Source organism: Scardinius erythrophthalmus (genome assembly GCF_964197995.2).
Source record: "Scardinius erythrophthalmus genome assembly, chromosome: 7".
NCBI classification, from domain to species: domain Eukaryota; kingdom Metazoa; phylum Chordata; class Actinopteri; order Cypriniformes; family Leuciscidae; genus Scardinius; species Scardinius erythrophthalmus.
Genome location: NC_138227.1, coordinates 27,947,937 through 27,955,153, shown reverse-complemented (window position 1 = coordinate 27,955,153; position 7,217 = coordinate 27,947,937). Strand labels below are relative to the sequence as shown.

Below are 7,217 nucleotides of genomic sequence, written 5' to 3'. Positions count from 1 at the left end.
GCTACAGATTTGGCGCTGAGGGCCACAAAGACCACCGCGCAAGCACTGGGCCGCAACATGTCTAGCCTGGTTGTCTTAGAGCGCCACTTGTGGCTTACTTTAACAGAGATCAGGGACGCTGACAAAACCGCCTTCCTCGACTTCCTCCAGTCTCTCCATCCGGTCTCTTCGGCCCTTCTGTAAATGGCTTCGCTGATCGCTTCACGGTGGCTCAGAAAGCTTCAAGTGCTATGAGGCACTTCCTGCCCAAGCGCTCTAGCTCGGTCCAACGGCGCCCCAAGAGCACGCCGCGACCGGAAAAGCCCGCGTCTCAGGTTCTCCAGCCCCTCTCCGCGGCTGACACCACTCGACGACTGAAGCCTGCAAAACGATTCCCGTTTCCCAGGCGCCAGGGCCCTCGACCGAAGCTGACGCTCGACCATGAGCCCAAGAAGCCGTCCTAACCGGCAGGGAAAGGGGTCTATGTCCCGCCGCGGCCGGACCAGCCCCGAAGATCGCTCGAGTGCTTCTCACAGCTCCCTCTTCAGTTCAGGCGGCTGGAGCAGTTGTGTATGCAGACAATGGGCCCGTCACGTGTTACGCACCCCTGCACCCAAACGCTGTTTTAACAGCGACCCACACAGAGCACAAAACGAGCAAAATTTCTCCCCTGACTTCATATCAGTTCAAGCCCCCGTCTCTGGGCGTTCCAGATATAATGATGCCTCTGGCTCTTCGGGCTCTAGCCTGGCAGGCTATCCCAGCAGTTTCAGAATGGGTGATAAACATCATAAAGCACGGCTACTCGCTTCAGTTTGCACGCAGACCCCCGCGCTTTCGCGCTGTGGTTCAAACCTCGGTCAGCAGCACATTACGTCATGTCCTCCGCACCGAAGTATTAAGTCTGCTAGCAAAAGGGGCTATCGAGAGGGTTCCCCCTTCTCTAAGCGAGTCAGGCTTTTACAGCCGTTACTTTCTCGTTCCGAAGAAAGACGGCGGCCTGAGGCCCATTTTAGAACTCAGACATCTGAACAAGGCTCTCATGTCACGGCCGTTCAAGATGCTCACGACCAGACATATACTGGCGCAAATTCGCCCAGGCAACTGGTTTTTCTCAGTAGATCTGAAAGACGCTTACTTTCACATTCAAGTGAATCCCCACCACAGGCCATTCTTGAGATTCGCCTTCGAGGGACAGACATACCAGTACACGGTTCTACCGTTTGGACTGGCTCTGGCACCTCGTACATTCACGAAGTGCATGGATGCAGCTCTCTCCCCCCTGAGACAGCGGGGAATGCGCATTCTAAACTACCTCGACGATTGGCTCATTCTGACTCAGTCAGAGGCGGAGTCACATACTCACAAAGCCTGGCTCCTCAGCCATCTAGAATGTCTAGGGTTCAGGGTGAATTTTTCAAAGAGTATTCTGTCACCCAGCCAACGTATCATGTTCCTGGGGACAGTATTCGACTCCGTTCTTATGAGAGCATGGCCCTCCCCGGCCCGTGCTCTATCGATTCAGCGGCTCGCCGCATCGTTCACGGAGGGCTCTCATGCACCCCTCAGAACGTTTCAGAGGATCCTTGGCCTTATGGCCTCAGCATCATCAGTACTCCAACTAGGCCTACTGCGCATGCGTCCTCTTCAGCTATGGCTAGCACCTCGGGTATCTTACATAAATCGCCAGGGCGGCCTCAGGTCCCGCAACCTGCTTGCCATAGCCACCCAGCTACTGTTATGGGCTCACACCAATATGCGCTCGCTCAGGGCAGCTCACGTGCCGGGCACGTTGAACACGGGAGCAGACATGCTCTCTCGGGGCAGGGTTCCCCCAGAGGAATGGTCTCTCCACCCTCAGACGATTCTCCTACTTTGGGAGGTCTTCGGGAAGGCAGAAGTAGATCTTTTCGCCTCAGAAGACAATCGTCACTGCCCAATCTTCTTTTCAAAGAGCAGGGATGCGTTGGCCCACGACTGGCCCAGCCTTCCCCTCTATGCTTTTCCTCCGGTCTCGATGCTCCCTCAGGTCATCGAACGGATCAGAGACACGAAATGCGCAGTGCTCCTGATAGCTCCTCTATGGCGAACCCAGTCTTGGTTTCCGGAGCTGATACGGCTGTCTGTGACAGACCCTTGGCCAATCCCAGTGAGGCGCGACCTTCTGGCTCAGGCCAGCAGGACTATATGGCATCCCCGTCCCGATTTGTGGGCCCTACACGCTTGGCCACTCAACGGGTACCCCAGGACCTCCCAGAGGGCGTCCTGAACACGATCAGGGAAGCTAGAGCTCCGTCTACCAGACGCCTCTACCACCATAAATGGTCAGTGTTTTCCAGCTGGTGTTTAGCTCGAAACCTCGACCCACACACTTGTGAAATTCCAAGAGTGCTATCCTTTCTCCAGGAGATGCTGGATGCGGGTCGATCCCCCTCCACTCTCAAGGTATACGTAGCAGCCATTGTTGCACAGCATGTTTTGGAAGCCGGAGCCTCCTTAGGAAAATGCGACCTTATAGTTCGCTTCCTTAAGGGCGCCAGAAGGCTTAACCCGCCTCGGCCGCCATCTGTCCCAGCATGGGACCTTTCTTTGGTTCTGCGGGCTCTTAAGGGACCTCCCTTTGAACCACTTCGGTCAGCCGACCTAAAACCTCTCTCCCTGAAAACCGCCCTGCTGTTGGCACTGGCGTCAGTCAAGAGAGTGAGTGACTTACAGGCGCTCTCTACTAGCGCTTCCTGTCTGGAATTTGGCCCCAATGACTCTAAGGTCATCCTTAGGCCAAGACATGGATATATTCCTAAGGTGCTCTCAACTCCGTTCAGAGCCCAGGTTATTTCTCTGTCTGCTCTTCCCACCTCAGAAGAGTTCAGTGATGTTCTCACACTCTGCCCTGTCAGAGCTTTGAGAATTTATTTAGAGCGTTCAGCCTCTTTCAGACAGTCTGAACAGCTTTTTGTTTGCTTCGGGGGCCGAACCAAAGGTCTTCCTGTCACGAAGCTCACGCTGTCCAGGTGGATAGTGGATGCCATTGCTCTGGCCTACACCTCACTGGGCCTTACATGTCCCATAGGTGTTAGAGCTCACTCCAACGCCTCTCGTGGGCCTGGTCAAGTGGTGTTCCTATCAAAGACATTTGTGCGGCGGCCGGATGGTCCGTCCCGTCCACATTTGTGAGATTTTACAACCTGGAAGTTCCTGCTCTGCAGGCACGAGTTCTCTCTATCTAAGCTCTGGCTCTGCGGACCCAGGCTGGTTTTGACATTCTTTTTGTCACACTTGTGCGACGACCGGCTAGTCTGTTTCGTCCACATTTGTGAAACGTTACAACCCAAAAGTCCCTGCTCCGCAGGTACGAATTCTCTCTAGCTAGGCCCTGGCTCTATGGATCCAGACTAGTTATGAAAATGTCTATGCAGGACGTTATGCGCTATATAACGTATGCGGCGGCCGGCTGGTCCGTTCCTTCCACATCTTAGACCTCTATGGTACCTGCCTTATAGGCATGAGTAGTCTCTATCTAACGCTGGCTCTGTGGACCCAGACTAGTTTTTGACTCAGACACTGGTTGTCATCTCGTGTTGTGGGATTCTTAAGACTGGCCCTTGGCCCAGCTTTATCTGTTTGGATATCTAAGGGCCCGAAGATTCGGTCTCTTTATCCTAGGCTATTCTGTACTTCCTGGAGCTCTCGGTGAGTCAGATTGGCCAAAGACGACAAGCACGGCGTTTTAAATAGTGTTCCCACAGCGTTTTCAACGCAATACGAGAGAACGTTCTCGTAAGGGAACGTACTTGGTTACTTACGTAACCTCGGTTCCCTTAGAGATAAGGGAACGAGTACTGCGTTGCCTTGCCGTGCTATTGTCTCTTATGGCAGGTGTCTTTTCGCTTCAGTCGATTTAAAACTGTCAAATGGCGGATTCTCTGTGTATTTATACTCTTCTGTTACGTGCAGTTTTGCGCGCTTGACTCTGGCAGAGTGCCAAGCGCCCCGATTGGCTCGCGCTCCTCTGCTGTTCCGCCATTGGTTCGTGCAGTTGCTTTGCACAAGCCAATCAGCATGCTCACGCGAGCTTCTAGCTCTCGCATGTGCTGCAGCAATGCGTTTTAAAATAAAGGCTTCAATATTCTCGAGAAAAGGAGTTTTCCCACAGCGTTTTCAACGCAGTACTCGTTCCCTTATCTCTAAGGGAACCGAGGTTACGTAAGTAACCAAGTACGTTCTTATTACACTTTTCTGTGGAATACTTAATTCAGGTTGGTCAATAGCTTTATCCAGCGGTATGTTATTCCCAGAAAACAACCGTTCAAAACAGATAATGCAGGCTCATCCGGGTTACTGAAGTCAGCAGCGCTAGGAACATATTTTCTTCATGGAAGTTTTGCATTTGGTGATCTAATAAAGTAAAGTAAAACTCAGTTAATTAATTAATCGCTGCTGCCATTTTGTGACTACTGTTTTGTACACTGTTGGATTATGAGATACAAACAGGTACGATTTTAAAACTGTTTAGTGTTTAAAACAATTTTAAATGACTGTTCAGTCATTTTATGTTTGTGGAGCTGTGATGTTGATTCATGCCCCCTGGATAGCCTTTTTTTTTTTGCTTTTTGATTTTTGCTTTTTACTTTTTCTGTAAATAAACTAAATCTGCTGCAATTGAGATCCTCTGCTGCTCTTCCCTTGCCTGCACCATGATGGTATTGTTATCTCATTTTCATGGGTTTATCTACATACTGAAATGTAGGTTATTGTCTTTGCTTTGCAACATTATTTGAATAGATCCCATATAGAAAGAACTATTTCAATAAACTTCATTTCGTTAAACTTCGTTTTCATTTTCAACCACAAAACAACGTCTATCCAACGTTGGACCCTTACAGAACCAAAATATATGAGAATATACTGCCAAAAATAATACGATTTATTACACAGCCTAATACATTTCCATATATGGAAACTAGTGCTTATATTTTTCAATATACTGCAATATATGCATTGACCATGTATGGTTATATTATATTAATACACACACACACACACACATATATACATATATATATATATATATATATATATATATATATATATATATATATATATATATATATATATATATTAAATTAAAACATAAATATATAATATATTTTAAGTTTAATTTGAATGTACTTCAAGAACATTTAAATAAAATTAAAAATGTATTTGCATTACACTAATACTTTATTATAAAGCGGTTTTATTCAGTATTTAAAATGGTATATTAAAAGTGCAAAAATAATTCAATATAAATGTTAAGACATACACAGACTTTGAAATCAAGAAAACTCTTAATATAGTATCTTGTGTACATTACAAAATAAATACATAAGAGTACATTAAAAAAGTACAGCAGCATATAATCTCTTGAACAAAATGCATAACATAGATCAGTGAAATGCTATGGCAGAGCTATATTTATAATTTTTTTGTAGAACATTTCAGCTATACCTGTATTACTGAAAAGTACACTGAATATTAAATCACTAAATAAATAAGCATCACAATGCAATTTTCTGAAAAAATTAAAATAAAAGTTACAGAAAACCAATGTGCAGAAGTGAATAATGCATTATGTACAAACTTAGGCATACAAATGGCTGAACCAAAGAAACAGAAGAGTTTGAATGTCACACCTTCATCTTCAAGTGGACGGTCACTTCTTTGAGTACGACTCATTTTCTGCAACTGAGGGCTTGTGGTTCAGACACTGTAGTATTTGAAGACTGCTTTATCACAGGATCTGTGAAAGGGAAGAATAATTTATATAAAATTAACCAATAATTAACGTTTTTGAATCCATGTTTGAATATACAGGTATGTATAAAAAATTGCATAGAAATGCATTCGAATTCCGTTGACTTCTCAGTTTACCTTTAAAAGCTTTGGCTATATCCTCATCAAGCCGGACATTATCCTCTTGTCTGTCATTAATATACAGCACTATGAGTTACATTGAACATGAGATTAGAAGAAGCCCAACACAATTTACAGTGAAAAAAGTGACTGATATAGTTATTTGCAGCAATAAAGCAACATGTGAGTATTAGTGGGTATGTTGTATATTGATAATTGTAGTTTATTTAAACCTAGGGTATTTCCCATGAACATGTCTATTGTGGTCATGCTCTCTCTTCACCTCTGTTACAAAGATTTAAGGAAATTAAAAGTTGTGCAAAATATTGTATGCCAGGACAACTAGGACAAGTGACTTGCAGCTTTACTAAAAAAATAATTAAATAAATAATTAAATAAACAGATTTTTACATGAATGAGTCAAAGGCAGCACAAATTAGACACCTGAAATGGACACGTTTCTAACATTTTCCTAACTGTCAACCACCTTTCAATAAGCCTGATTCAAAAATCTCTATAACAGAGGTTATATGAGATTTAATCCTACTTACCACCCTCTACTTCGCTTGTATCTCAGATTTCAGTTTTTCTTCTATAGCAGCTGGTCTGAAAAACAACAAATATTAATATGAAAAAAAGAGAGATTATAAACACACACACACACACGTGTATATATATATATATATATATTATATATATATATATATATATATATATATATATATATATACACACATTTAAGGCAGGTAAATTATGATGAATGATTTGTTTTATTTTTAACCCTTCACAGACTCACCAGTTTCAAATGCTCTCTTATATAAGCATCCCTTTTAACAATGAAATTGTTGTACTTATTTATAATTAGAAATTAGAAAGTAATCAAAAAGGCAATAAGGTTGTCAAGCTTGAACAAATATAAACACCAATCAACACAACCATGACTGGCTTTTCAGCTCAAGACAAAGTAACTTTATGTTCATAACATTTTTTTTTTTTTTTTTTACTTTTCAAAGATCATTTACATCATAACAATGAAGCCAAATTGTTCAGGAATTCATAAATAAATACACAGCTTCATTTTGCAAATAAAAATAATGTTCATGTAATGTTGTACATGTTATAATGACTAATTCTGTTTTTGCAGATGCATTGGACAATGTTTTATAGTTGTTTTAAGACAGACAAATGTCTCCACATAGATTAAAAAAAAAAGAAAATCCAAGACTTTAGACTTTGACTATATACCCAGCGCTGAAGTTGCTAGAAATCAGTGTCAGCATCATGTTACAGCGGTTAACGTCAGTATTCCACGTGCAAGTCATATTAGCAAATGCATGGCAGACCTA

At 43.5% G+C, this 7,217-nt stretch overlaps 1 long non-coding RNA gene across 1 annotated transcript; it reads right to left on the bottom strand.

Annotated features, from left to right (window-relative positions):
- Positions 1–5,368: 5,368 nt before the first annotated feature.
- Positions 5,369–6,461, bottom strand: LOC308693111. Its single transcript, XR_014030411.1, has 3 exons — positions 6,423–6,461; positions 5,890–5,958; positions 5,369–5,758 (listed from the first exon to the last, which is right to left on the bottom strand). It is a non-coding gene; the product is annotated as an uncharacterized lncRNA (long non-coding RNA).
- Between the last annotated feature and the right edge of the window lie 756 nt (positions 6,462–7,217).